The 14019-nt window shown below is 46.0% G+C and overlaps 1 protein-coding gene across 1 annotated transcript in view; it reads right to left on the bottom strand.

The window, feature by feature from the left end:
* The window catches only part of ryr2a (ryanodine receptor 2a (cardiac)), a 1161183-nt gene that overhangs the window by 570631 nt on the left and 576533 nt on the right, over window positions 1-14019 (bottom strand). The window lies entirely within an intron of this gene.

Here is a 14019-nt window from a genome sequence, read left to right as displayed (position 1 = left end):
AGATGATTCGAGCTTTATGACATGGTGCGTTATCCTGCTGGAAGTAGCCATCAGAAGATGGGAACACTGTGGTCATAAAGGGATGGACATGGTCAGTGTAACCAGGTTAAAATTAATGTTTTTATTTTATTTTGTTTGAGTATGAAATATCACCAAATCCTGTCTGTGTGCTGTTATTTGTGTTTACTACATTTTATTTTATGTCATTATTTACTTTTATGTATGTTTTATAACGACCGTCATATACTTGTACAGTCGCTTTAAGAGAGAGGTCTTGTGGGTACACGGAAGAGGGAACGCGGGAGAGGCCATTTTTGTTTTGTGGGAGGAGTCTCAAGCAGCGATTGAGCCGAGCCACGCGTGTTTCTCACCGTAGCACAGTTTTGCTGGTTGGGGAGAACGTAACCTTGAGTATCCCTGTAAGAAGATACTGCAAGCTGTGGGATAAAATACTTGTTTATCCTTTCTTACATCGGAGTCCCGTGGACGGTTTCTCCTTCTAACGCACACGAGTGAAGTCCGGGCAGTGGTTGAGCTTCAACCCCCACGTCCGTAAGAAACACCGCTCCAGCTGGAGGACTGGACGTTTGTCGAAGGGTTTGAAACCAAAATAAATGGCAAGGTGGGCCAAATAGAGTCCTGTGTGTCCCCCCTCCTTCCTTGATCATGATGATGATGATGATGATGAGAGACTGAGGGCCCCCCACAACACCTGGAGCCCCACCCAAAATAGAAGACAACGCAGAGCTAATGATGAGAGTGACGGGCGTGCAGCAGGCTGACCAGCATAGAACAGCATAGGACTGCCCCCGTTACATCAGCAACAATACTCAGGTAGGCTGTGGCGTTGACACGATGCTCAATTGGTACTAAGGGGCCCAAAGTGTGCCAAGAAAATATCCCCCACACCATTACACCACCACCACCAGCCTGAACCGTTGATACAAGGCAGGATGGATCCATGCTTTCATGTTGTTGACGCCAAATTCTGATCCTACCATCCGAATGTCGCAGCAGAAATCGAGACTCATCAGACCAGGCAACGTTTTTCCAATCTTCTACTGTCCAATTTTGGTGAGCCTGTGCGAATTGTAGCCTCAGCTTCCTGTTCTTAGCTGACAGGAGTGGCACCCGGTGTGGTCTTCTGCTGCTGTAGCCCATCTGCCTCAAGGTTCGATGTGTTGTGCGTTCAGAGATGCTCTTCTGCATACCTCGGTTGTAATGAGTGGTTATTTGAGTTACTGTTGCCTTTCTATCAGCTCGAACCAGTCTGGCCATTCTCGTCTGACCTCTGGCATCAACAAGGCATTTTCGCCCACAGAACTGCCGCTCACTGGATATTTTCTCTTTTTCGGACCATTCTCTGTAAACCCTAGAGATGGTTGTGCGTGAAAATCCCACTGATCAGCAGTTTCTGAAATACTCAGATCAGCCCGTCTGGCACCAACAACCATGCCACGTTCAAAGTCACTTAAATCACCTTTCTTCCCCATTCCGATGCTCGGTTTGAACTGCAGCAGATCGTCTTGACCATGTCTACATGCCTAAATGCATTGAGTTGCTGCCATGTGATTGGCTGATTAGAAATTTGCGTTAACGAGCAGTTGGACAGGTGTGCCTAATAAAGTGGCCGGTGAGTGTATATTACATGCCAAAAATTCAACCCAGCTTGGGCGTCGGGGTAGCATAGCAGTCTATTCCGTTGCCTACCAACAAGAGGATCACCGGTTTGAATCCCTGTGTTACCTCCAGCTTGGTCGGGCATCCCTACAGACACAATTGGCCGTGTCTGCGGGTGGGAAGGCGGATGTGGGTATGTGTCCTGGTCACTGAACTAGCGCCTCCTCTGGTCAGTCGGGTCGCCTGTTCAGGGGGGAGGGGGAATTAGGGGGAATAGCGTGATCCTCCCATGCACTACATCCCCCTGGTGAAACTCCTCACTGTCAGGTGTAAAGAAGCGGCTGGCGACTCCACATGTATCGAAGGAGGCATGTAGTAGTCTCCAGCCCTCCCCGGATCAGCGGAGGGGGTGGAGCAGAGACCAGGACGGCTCAGAGGAGTGGGGTCGTGGGCAATGTGCAATTGACCTTTTGCAAAGTACTGCCCCAGAACGGTGCTTGTCCAATCCTACCTTAGCAACGGTTTCTAGTATGTGAGGGAGGTCCATCAAGCTTTCAAACAGACAGCAAAATGCTGAAACCGTGTGCCTATGGGATCTGCAGATCAGATACTAGATATGTGAAAAGTTTGGAGGGGTGTAATTTTCTTTCCCTTTCCGAAACCCAGAGCACAAGAAGCGCAATGTCGGCAATAGATTTGGCAGTATAGCAGACCCCATGGCCAGCTTAGTCCATCCAAAACCACCAAAAATACCTGTCTGCTCCAAGCTAAGCTTGCTACTAGCTATTATTGATAGCTAATACAGCCAACGTATTATTACTGTTACTTTTACCCACACAATGATTATTACCATTATCAACATATCAACGTATTACTGCCTAACAAAATAACATTATCAATGTACCTGATGAACGGAACCAGCTTAGTCTGTGGCCAGAGATACCTAATTTAATGATAGCTAATGCTAGCTAGCCCACTAACACAACTTTGTTATGCTAGTCACAGGTTAGCCAGGTTCCACCTTTCATTTCGGAGCATAAAGACCTGCGGGGAGGGTCCACTGGGATGGTCTCTGGCCAGACTGACCTCCCCATATCCGGCCTATTTTATATGTTTCTCCCCCTCTGTGAGCTCCAGGTTGGGACCGGCCGTTTGGAAAAGTCATCCCGCCCGCAGAAGCATCACATTTGCCTTAGTTTGTGGAAAATACCGGTTCTGGTCCAAAGGTAAAAAACTTTTTTTTTTAAAAATCATGGGCGGTTCTCCCGGTCCCGGGGTATGTCCCTGGCCGCCCTGCGACCCCCAGGAGCCCATACAGAACCCCCGAAGAAGCCTGGATAAAAGAACGCCATGGGGAACCTTGGCCAAATGATGTTGACAATGGATTATTAAAAATATACCAATAACAGCTGAAATATGTAACTTACCCTGCAGGGCAAGAGCACAGCGGGTCCACAGTGTGTTTCAGAATTACTAGTTGATGGGCTTTCTCATCTTTGATTGTGACCGGTAAGCGTTACCCTCCATTACAGTCGCCCCCGGCAGCCCGGAGTCCACGCAAGTCAGTTTTACTTTTGATATTCTGAATGTCTCCCTACTGCATACTGTACCCCCTCCTGCCTTCCACAGGATGATATTCAGGATGAATTACACCAAAATACATCACTTGTTTTCTCTGGGAATGCGCTGATTTCTTCCTTCATGTTTTGGGGTTTTCCAGCTACTTCCTGGATGGTTATGAAAAGCTTGATGGGCATAGCAACAGTAACTAAGTTGAATTGATTCAACTTTCTGGGATTTCTTTACCTGGATTACTGAGCATACATCAAGACCAACTATATGAAGTTACTGATAAAGTGCTTCTTCCTACATAAAACCTTGATAGTTTTTATTTGGCATGTAAATACTGAAGTGTACTGAGTTTCTTTCACCTTGTTGACCTCTGACCTGTGTGATGTGCTCATCCATGGATGCATTCCCGAATGTTAAACTGATGTTAATATAAATTCAACACTTCCTGCAGATGCTATAGAAAAAACCTCGTTTCATACCTTTCTGCCATGATTGTTTCGCACATTTTCGTGTACAAATTCGTACTACTGTATTTTGATGTTAAAACACACATGTTGGCAGGTCTTTGGGAACAAGTTTGGTCTCTCTCAATTAATTTATCATTTGTCATGTTCTTGTCAGTGTCAGGCTGTCACACTGTTTCATTGTTTGATATCTTTCTTTTATTAATAAAGAAAAAACACCTCAATAGACAGTGAGCTAAAACTGATGTCACACAAAGAGGTAGAAAGACTGGATATGGAACAAAAGGCACCTTCTCAAACATGTACTTTAAATATAACAGGAATATCTAACCAATGAACAATTTAATGACTATGTCCGTTTGCCAGCTTTTTAGCTATTGCATTTCAAAAACATCAGGTTGGAAATGCATTTAATGCACTTGAACTTTAAAAGGGAATTCAAGGAGCTGTTTTTGCTACACTGCCATGCAAATTAGCAAATATAGTCATGCCAAATATCCATTCTTTACAGTTGTTCATTGATGGATCAATAAGGATATTCTTTAAAATGTTGTTATATACAGTGCATCCGGAAATTATTCACACCCCTTCACTTTCCCCACATTTTGTTATGTTACAGCCTTATTCCAAAATTGATTAAATTCCTTTGTTTCTCATCAATCTACACACAATACCCCATAATGACAACGTGAAAAAGGTTTTGTAGAAATTTTTGCAAATTTATTAAAAATAAAAAACTGAAATACTGCATGTACATAAGTATTCACACCCTTTGCTATGACACTCAAAATTGAGCTCAGGTTCATCCTGTTTCCACTGATCATCCTTGAGATGTTTCTACATCTTGATTGGAGTCCACCTGTAGTAAATTCAATTGATTAGACATGATTTGGAGAGGCACACACCTGTCTATATAAGGTCCCACTGTTGACAGTGCATGTCAGAGCAGAAACCAAGCCATGAAGTCAAAGGAATTGTCTGTGGACCTCCGAGACAGGATTGTATCGAGGCACAGATCTGGGGAAGGGTACAAAAAAATTTCTACCGCTTTGAAGGTCCCGAAGAGCACAGTGGTCTCCATCATTCGTAAATGGAAGAAGTTTGGATCCACCAGGACTCTTCCTAGAGCTGGCCGCCCAGCCAAACTGAGCAATCGGGGGAGAAGGGCCTTGGTCAGGGAGGTGATCAAGAACCCGATGGTCACTCTGACAGAGCTCCAGCGTTCCTCTGTGGAGATGGGAGAAACTTCCAGAAGGAAAACCATCTCTGCAGCACTCCACCAATCAGGCCTTTATGGTAGAGTGCCCAGACGGAACCCTCTGCTCAGTAAAAGGCACATGACATTCCACTTGGAGTTTGCCAGAAAGCACATAAAGGACTCTCAGACCATGAGAAACAAGATTCTCTGGTCTGATGAAACCAAGATTGAACTCTTTGGCCTGAATGCCAAACGTCACGTCTGGAGGAAACCAGGCACCTCTCATCACCTTGCTAATACCATCCCTACAGTGAAGCATGGTAGTGGCAGCATCATGCTGTGGGGATGTTCTTCAGTGGCAGGAACTGGGAGACTAGTCAGGATCGAGGGAAAGATGAATGGAGCAAAGTACAGAGAGATCCTTGATGAAAACCTGCTCCAGAGCGCTCAGGACCTCAGACTGGGGCGAAGGTTTACCTTTCAACACGACAACGACCCTAAGCACACAGCCAAGACAACGAAGGAGTGGCTTCAGGACAAGTCTGTGAATGTCCTTGAGTGGCCCAGCCAGAGCCCAGGCTTGAACCCCATTGAACATCTCTGGAAAGACCTGAAAATAGCTGTGCAGCGACGCTCCCCATCTAACCTTACAGAGCTCGAGAGGATCTGCAGAGAAGAACGAGAGAAATACCCCAAATATAGGTGTTCCAAGCTTGTAGCTTCATACCCAAGAAGACTTGAGGCTGTAATCGCTGCCAAGGGTGCCTCAACGAAGTACTGAGTAAAAGGTGTGAATACTTATGTACATGCAATATTTCAGTTTTTTATTTTTAATAAATTTGCAAAAATTTCTACAAAACCTTTTTTGCTTTGTCATTATGGGGATTATATGTAGATTGATGAGGGAAAAAAGGGATTTAATCCATTTTGGAATAAGGCTGTAACATAACAAAATGTGGGGAAAGTGAAGGGGTGTGAATACTTTCCGGATGCACTGTAAGTATGGAATGGCAATTTTAGAAGATAATTTCCTTCCAGGCAGCTTGTAGAGTGGATAAAGTGTTTGGGTCATGCCTTTAAAAGATGATTTGTCCATTGTATGGAACAATACCATATATATATAGAACGTTTTTTTCTGAAACCGTCGATGTTTTAATATAAAACCTTAAAACTTTTTTTCCTACATCTGTACTGATATATATCTGTACAGATGCAGGAAAAAAAAGTTTTAATACATTGCAGTTATTTTTTACATGCCTGATGAGTGCGTCGCGCACTCATCAGCTGCTAATGTGGTTCAACAAAGAATCATACAGTTTACGTTGCCCAGCGTCACGCCCCCACGAGAATATATATATATGTATATTCTCATTCTCATCATCAGCCACTTCTCTGGGGTCGGGTTGCGGTGGCAGCAAGCTAAGTAGGGCACTCCAGAAGTCCCTCTCCCCAGCAACGCCCTCTAGCTACTTCCTGGGGGATCCCAAGGCGTTCCCAGGCCAGATTGGACCTGCAGTCCCTCCAGTGAGTTCAAAGTCTACTCCGGGGTCTCCTCTCAGTTGGACTTGCCCGGAATCTCCAAAGGAAGGTGCCCAGGACGCATCCTAATCAGATGCCCAAATCACCTCAACTGGCTCCTTTCATTACAAAGGAGCAGCGGCTCTACTTTGAGCTCCCTCCGAATGTCCGAGCTCCTCACCCTCCTAAGGCTGAGCCCAGACACCCTACGGAGGAAAATCATTTCAGCTGCATGTATCCGCGATCTCACCCTTTTGGTCACTACCTTAAGCTCATGACCATGGGTTAGGATTGGAATGAAGATTGCCTGGTAAATTCAGAGCTTTGCGTTCCGGCTTAGCTCCCTCTTCACCACAAAGGTCCGGTACAACATCCACATTACTGCTGATGCTACACCAATCCGCCTGTCAATCTCCCGCTCCATCCTACCCTCACTCGTGAACAAGACCCTGAGATATTTGAAATCCTTCACTTGAGGCAACAACTCATCCCCAACCCGGAGGGAGCAATCCACCATTTTTCGGTACAGAACCATGACCTCAGACTTGGAATTGCTGACTCTCATCCCAGCCATTTCACACTCTGCTGCAAACCACCCCAGTGCACGCTGGAGGTCGCATTCTGATGAAGCCAACAAAACCACATCATCTGCGGAGAGCAGGGAAGCAATTCGGAGGTTCCCGAAACGGACACACTCCTCACCTTGGCTGCACCTTGAGATCCTGTCCATGAATATCACAAAAAGAATCAGAAACAAGGGAAAATCTTGGCGGAGGCTGAACCCACTGATCACATGTTTGACTTTGGCCAAGAATGCGAACACAGCTCTCACTTTGGTTATACAAGGACCGGATGGCTTGTAGCAACTGCCCTGGTACCCATACTCTCACAGTACCCCCCCCCCCCACACACAGAGTGCCCCAGGGTACACAGTCGTAAGCCTTCTCCAAATCAACGAAACACATGTAGATCCCCATGCCTCCCTCAGCACTTTCGCAAGGGTAAACAGTTGGTCCGTTGTTCCATGGCCAGGACAGAATCTGCATTGTTCCTCCTGGATCCGAGGTTCGACAGACTTTCCCAGGGAGGCTGAGCAATGTGATGCCCTGATAATTGGAGCACTCTCTCCGATCCCCTTTTTTAAATATGGGAACCACTACCCCCCTCTCTTACTCCATAAGTACTGCCCCCGATTTCCACGAGACACTGAAGAGGTGTGTCAGCCACAACAGCCCAACAATGTCCAGAGCCTTCAGCATCTCAGGGCAAATCTCGTCCACACCCAGCACCTTGCCACCAAGGAGCTTCTTAGCTACCTCAGAAGCCTCTGCCAGCGATATGGGTGGGGTTTCCCCCGAGTCTTCAGACTGTACCTCCTCCACTGAGGACGTGTTAGCCGGGTTCAAGAGCTCCTCAAAGTGTTCTTTCCACCGCCCAACAACATCCTCAGATAGGGTCAGCAGTTCCCTTCCCCGGCTAAACACAGCTTGAGTCAGGCCCTGCTTCCCTTTCCTGACTCACCGGATGGTTTGCCAGAACTTCCTTGAGGCTAACGGAAATTCCTCCTCCATAGCCTCGCCGAACTCCTCCCACACCTGAGTTTTTGTTTCCACGACCGCCAAAGCCGCAATCATTCTTGCCTCCCGGTACCTGTCTGCTGCTTCAGGAGACCCCTGGGCCAATTAAGCCCACAAGGCCTCCTTCTTCAGCCTGCTCTAAGTATCAGGCCAGCTGTCAATGCAGGCCTGCTTCTGTTTATCGTCCTGACCAGAGGGTCTGGCTGGCCACACAAGACCTTCCACTGAGGGTGAAACCCCGCAAGTTGGCACCGAGTTTCATCTGACCCTTCCCGATCGCTAAGGTTACTAATTCTATGGCTGTTTTTCCGTGTCTCCGAAGTCCATGAGTGTTCATCCTGTGAATGTTCTCATTCATCCAGGTCATGGTTATCCAAAGGAATTGAATCGAGTGCAACTGGACTTGGTATATATCCATGAAGACGTTTCGCCTCTCATCCAAGAGGCTTCATCAGTTCGTGCCTTTCTGACTAGACCAAGCTAGTATTACACATGTCTACACTGAAGTCAGTCAAGGAAAGTTCCATGGCTTCTGTTACCATACTCCTTATCTCATCAGATGTTCTCATTAGATGGTTCAGCAGATGTTCATGATTAAGTGCCTGTTGGACTCCCACCGACAAAGTAGAGGGGTCAAATACGTAATGGATCTGGAGGGCTATGGCCCTGGAGAGAAGTCATGGGTCCTGCTAAGAACAACATATACTCTGGCCACATAGTCCATGGGCCAGAGCCCTACTACTACTACTACTACTTTCGGCTGCTCCCGCTAGGGGTCGCCACAGCGGATCATCCGTTTCCATTTCTTCCTGTCTTCTGCGTCTTCCTCTGTCACACCAGCCACCTGCATGTCTTGCTTCACCACATCCATAAACCTCCTCTTTGGCCTTCCTCTTCTCCTCTTCCCTGGCAGCTCCATATTCAGCAAAGAGCCCAAAATTTCCTATTTCGGTACACTCAAGGTGGCAAAACTTACTTATAATTTTTGAAAGGATCCATGTCTGTAGATGATATTTGGTATGATAACCATTCCTGAGTGGCAGCTGTATCACAGTTATCAGCTCATGAAGTTAACCACCCCGTAAAGTACATTGCATTTCAGACGCTGGTGCATATCCTGGTTTAGCCTCATGGTCAGGACATTTTTCAATGTTCTATAATATTGTCTTTGGTATCATTTTAAAGGGGACCTTCTTAGCTTTCATTCAAGCCCTGTTGTGGATATTTCTCACAAATATAGAGGTCACTTGAGCTCTTCAACCCGTCAATAACACACATCTTTCTGCAATTTTCGCCTAAACTATATACTTTCTTTTAGCCCTGTGGCATCTAGGAATATCAGGGACACAAAACACAAAAACTGGAATACTCACAGGACTGTAAAGATTCAAGAAATGTATAATATACCCATACTATTTCATTGTGTGAGGTGATTGTGAACCTTAAATTAGAAGGGCATTATTACTAAGAAACTAACTAGACCAAAGCCAGTTAGTCCATGGGTCAGACCAGATATCGATATCACCCAAGGTGACACAACTTCACTGGTGCCATTTTATTTGGTACACTAACAGAAGTAAAATAATACATGATAACCTTTCCAAATGAGCAGCTATTTCATTTTTCTTTCAGGAAACCTGTTTCTGTGCCTCTCACGATTGTGTATTTGCCCAGATTTTTACAAATATAGCATTTCAACACCCCTGGTACTGATTAGCCTAGCTTAAACTCTGGGACAGTTCTTAGTTGGCCAACAACCAAGGATAACCAGTACTGTGTACTTCCATTCATTGTGCTAAGCTAGGCTAACGTGCAGCCAGATAGCTTTCTACTAAACACATATAGAGGAAACTGGTATCTATCTTCTTGTCTCACTCTGGAGAAGATTGTAAGCTAATTTCCCATAATGTTAGCATGTTCTTTTAATGTATATGTTAATATGATTAGTTAAAGTGGCTACGAGGAACTTTCATCTTGTGTTGATTTTAGCGGCCTCATGTGGACAAAATACAGCTGTTGCATAGCAACTAGGTAATGTATCTATTTGTGGCTATGTAAGATAAATAATGGTAATATGACGCTGGTGAAGCAAAGTAAACTTTGTTTTAGTAGTGTTCATACACCTAAGTTACATGTATTTGTTTGTATGTGGCAGGTGAAAACTGACTGAATATGGCCACTGGTGAACAAGCAAGTTTTTACCCAATACCAAAGCGCCCACGGGTGGAGTGCATTATCCAGTGTTCTGATGATACAGATAAGCTGGTTTCACTACAAAGTGTCGACTCATGGAGAACTCTGCTCAGGGCAGCTCAGATACGAAATCATGCACGAGTTTTGAAACTGGCAAAAGACATTCCTGAGGGACAGATTCCAGCAATCTACTACCACAGAAAGTGTCGCAGTATCTTCACTATGAAGCAAATTCTTGATGGCCTCCTTGCAAAAGAAAAGAAAAGTTGTGTCTCTGCTGAAGAGAAACAATCTAAGAGAGTAGCTCGACATGCTCCAAGTACATCTAGGACTTATGATGCAGAGTGCATATTTTGTCAGAAAAACAGCAAATATTCCAAGAGACAGAATACGAGAGAAGTACTGGTGCAGTGTCGAGAACTGCGAGCTGATGCAAAGATCAGGAGTGCAGCCACAAAGAAAAGGGACAGCAGAATCCTTGCCATTGTGAGTAGAGACCTTGTAGCAGCTGAAGGGCACTAGCACAGGTCATGCTATAGACTTTACACCAAAGAAGAGGTTTCCAAAGGAGAGGTTGCCAGCAATGAAGATGATGATGCTGCAGCCCAGTATGAAGCTGCTGTGAATAAGGCATACAATGAGCTGTTCCTCTTCATCAGGATGGAGCTTTTTGGCAATCCTCAAGTGATGACAATGACTGATCTCTCTTCTAGACTGGTAGCTTCAATGAACTCCCAAGGCATTGCCCAAGTCAAGGAATCAACCAAGAAGCACATAAGGCGAAACCTGGAGAGTGAGTTTGCTGGAGCCTTGCAGATATTCCTTGATGAGAAAGGAAAATTCCTCCTCTATCCCGATAACTTGTCCATGAGGGAACTTGCCAAAGAAAATCAGTCTCTCAAAAGGGAGCTGCAGACCCTGAAAAGTGTCAGTGCACAAGATGTTATACCCAAAGCAGCCATCAAATTGAGAGCAGACATTAAAAGTCAAGATGTTCCTCAAACCTGGCCGCCTGAAGTCAAACCAGAAGCAGAATGTCCTACCATTCCAGAGTCGCTCATTATCTTCCTGTACTCTCTACTCACAGGCTCAAATGATCCTGATCATGCATCCCAGAGAGTGCAGTGCCTTCTGCAGTCATTTGGCCATGACATAGTATATGCAGTGACATGTGGAAATACCAAACCTTCCAAGCACATTGTTCTGCCATTCAGTGTCAAATCGTTGACAGGAAATGTAGAGTTGATAAACATCCTCAACCGACTTGGTGACAGTGTGTCCTATTCACAGATGGAAGAGATCAACACTGCCCTGTGTCTCCAGAAACTCTCATCATCAGGGAGTGGCATTGCCCTTCCAGCTAACATCCATCCTGGCATATTCACAACTTTAGCCTGGGACAATATCGACCGTCTTGAAGAAACTGTCAGTGGTGAGGGAACATCTCACAGAGTCAATGGGATTGCTGTGCAAGCAAAGCCAGTCAACCCACTTCCTGTCCAACCCATGCCCACTGTTCCCAAAACAAAGAAGGGAAGCATTGATGGACCCCCACCAATGTTACCAACTTACAATGCTGGACAACGGGTAGGGCCACCACAAAGCAAAAAGTCAGATGCCGATACTGCAGCCAATACTAAGCTTGCCAGAGAGAAAAACCTTCTTTGGGTCCTAGCACGCATGTCACAACAAGAAGAACAGTCAGTCAGCAGCTGGACAGGCTTCAACATCCTGACTCGAGGAGAGATGACGGTCATCCCCGACAATATAGGCTATCTGCCTACCATCAATGCTCCAGCGACACAAATGTCTACTGTCAACGAGGTGCTTAACCAGTCACTGAGCATCATGCAGTGCTTAGGCCTGAGGAAGATTGTCTGTGTCTTTGACCAAGCCCTGTATGCGAAGGCTGTCGAGATCACATGGAAACACCATGACAAGTTCCATGATATCATCGTTAGGCTTGGGGTATTCCACACCATCTGCACACTGCTGGCAATAATAGGAAAGCGTTTCCAAGATGCTGGACTCAAAGACCTCTGCATTGAGTCTGGCATGATTGCAGAAGGCTCAATTGCTGGTGTTATGGATGGCCGCAAGTACAACAGGGCAGTGCGACTACACAAGCTCCTGTATGAGGCTCTCATGCGACTGACCTTGAATGGTTTCCTGTCCTGGTTGGAAGAAACTCACAGGAATGACATGGTTCACCTGAATGAGACACTGAAGACCATTGACAGCCTTGGGAAAGAAGTCTCACAACATGCTTTGAAGGAGGTCCTCGAGAACAGCTCTTGTACACGCATCATGGATCTATTTGAAGTCTACCGTGAGTTCCTTAGAGGTGGAAACGGCAGCCTCTCGAACTTCTGGATGTCCTATTTGGACATGGTTGAAATCTTGTTGGGGCTCATCCGAGCATCCAGAGAGGGAGACTGGATGCTACACTTGGCTAGCATTCGAGCAATGATCCCATGGTGCTTTGCTTATGACAGGATGAATTATGCACGCTACCTCCCCTACTACTACGCCCAGATGTCTGAGCTGCCCATCACACACCCAGATGTTTACACAGAATTCATGGAAGGAGGCTTCTCAGTCCAACTGGGCTCCACCAATCCCTTTGGCCGAATCCCTGTTGACCAAGCTATAGAAGAAACGGTGAACAAAGACACCCAAACAGCTGGAGGGACAAAGGGATTCAGCTTGAAGCCAGGAGCTGTGACCAAATATTATCTCACAGCTGAGTATAGAAGCATGTACCTCAGACAGCTGAGAGACCTGACAGGTCAAGGCAGGTGCAAATGGTCTCATCCAGATCTACAGAGTCCAAGGATCAAGAGAGATGAAGCAGATGTCCAGTCTCTCATGGACCTTATGGAGAATAACTGGCTCAATCCTATGTCCCCTGATGAGATTGATTTGGTTAGCCTCTCCACTGGCAACATGGCTCCACCTGATGTGACCATAGATCTCTTGAGAGCTCTTGAGAAAGGAGAAGAGGCCTACCAAGCATTCCAGCAAACAAGGTTAGATGCAGACCCACCACCTGTGAAATTCCACGACAAGATGACCAAGCAAAGTCTGAAAACATTCTCCAATGTCAGCACAAAACAATCTCATGGAAAGAAAGCACAGGATGTGGTTCTGAAGGCAGATAGAAACCTTTTCAGTCACATGATCCTGGTGGCTGAAAGCAGGAAGGTGAATCTGAAGGATGTCCTTGCCTACCCATTGGGCCCACTACCATGGGCACTGGCAAATGCTGATGGGTCCTTACGAAAAACAAACAAGGCTGCACTTGCCAGAGAGCTTGAAAAGAATGTATCTCCTGCAGAAGACATCCCAATCCTATCTACTTCCATCATTGATGGGATGAGCCTCGTCCAAAAAATGAATGGCAACAACAAAACCTTTGCACAGGTGGCAGAGTCAGCCTTGACCCAGGTCCTCCATGAGGGAGCACAGAGTGGGAGGATTGATGTTGTTTTTGATGTCTATCACCAGACTTCGATCAAAGATGCTGAACGACTGAACCGGGGTGGAGACATCACTGTCCAGTACAAGAATCTTGCAGGGGGACACCACGTCCAGCAGTGGAGAAAATTTCTGTGCAGTTCCTCCAACAAGACCAGTCTCATCAAGTTTCTGGTGGAAGAGTGGAAACTCCCACGATACAGAGCTATGCTGCATGGCAAGGTGTTGTACATGACCTGTGAGGAAACCTGCTACAAGTTGACAGAAGATGGGTGTGAGGAAGCAGCAGAACTGCACTCCACACATGAAGAAGCTGACACCCGTCTGCTCCTGCATGCATTGCATGCAGCAAATAAGGGCTCAAAGTCAGTTATCATCACAGCTGAGGACACTGATGTTA

Source organism: Lampris incognitus, chromosome 17 (assembly GCF_029633865.1).
Source record: "Lampris incognitus isolate fLamInc1 chromosome 17, fLamInc1.hap2, whole genome shotgun sequence".
NCBI lineage: Eukaryota > Metazoa > Chordata > Actinopteri > Lampriformes > Lampridae > Lampris > Lampris incognitus.
The sequence above is the reverse complement of the archived record's forward strand: the minus strand, read 5'-3'. Positions and strand labels throughout refer to the sequence as shown.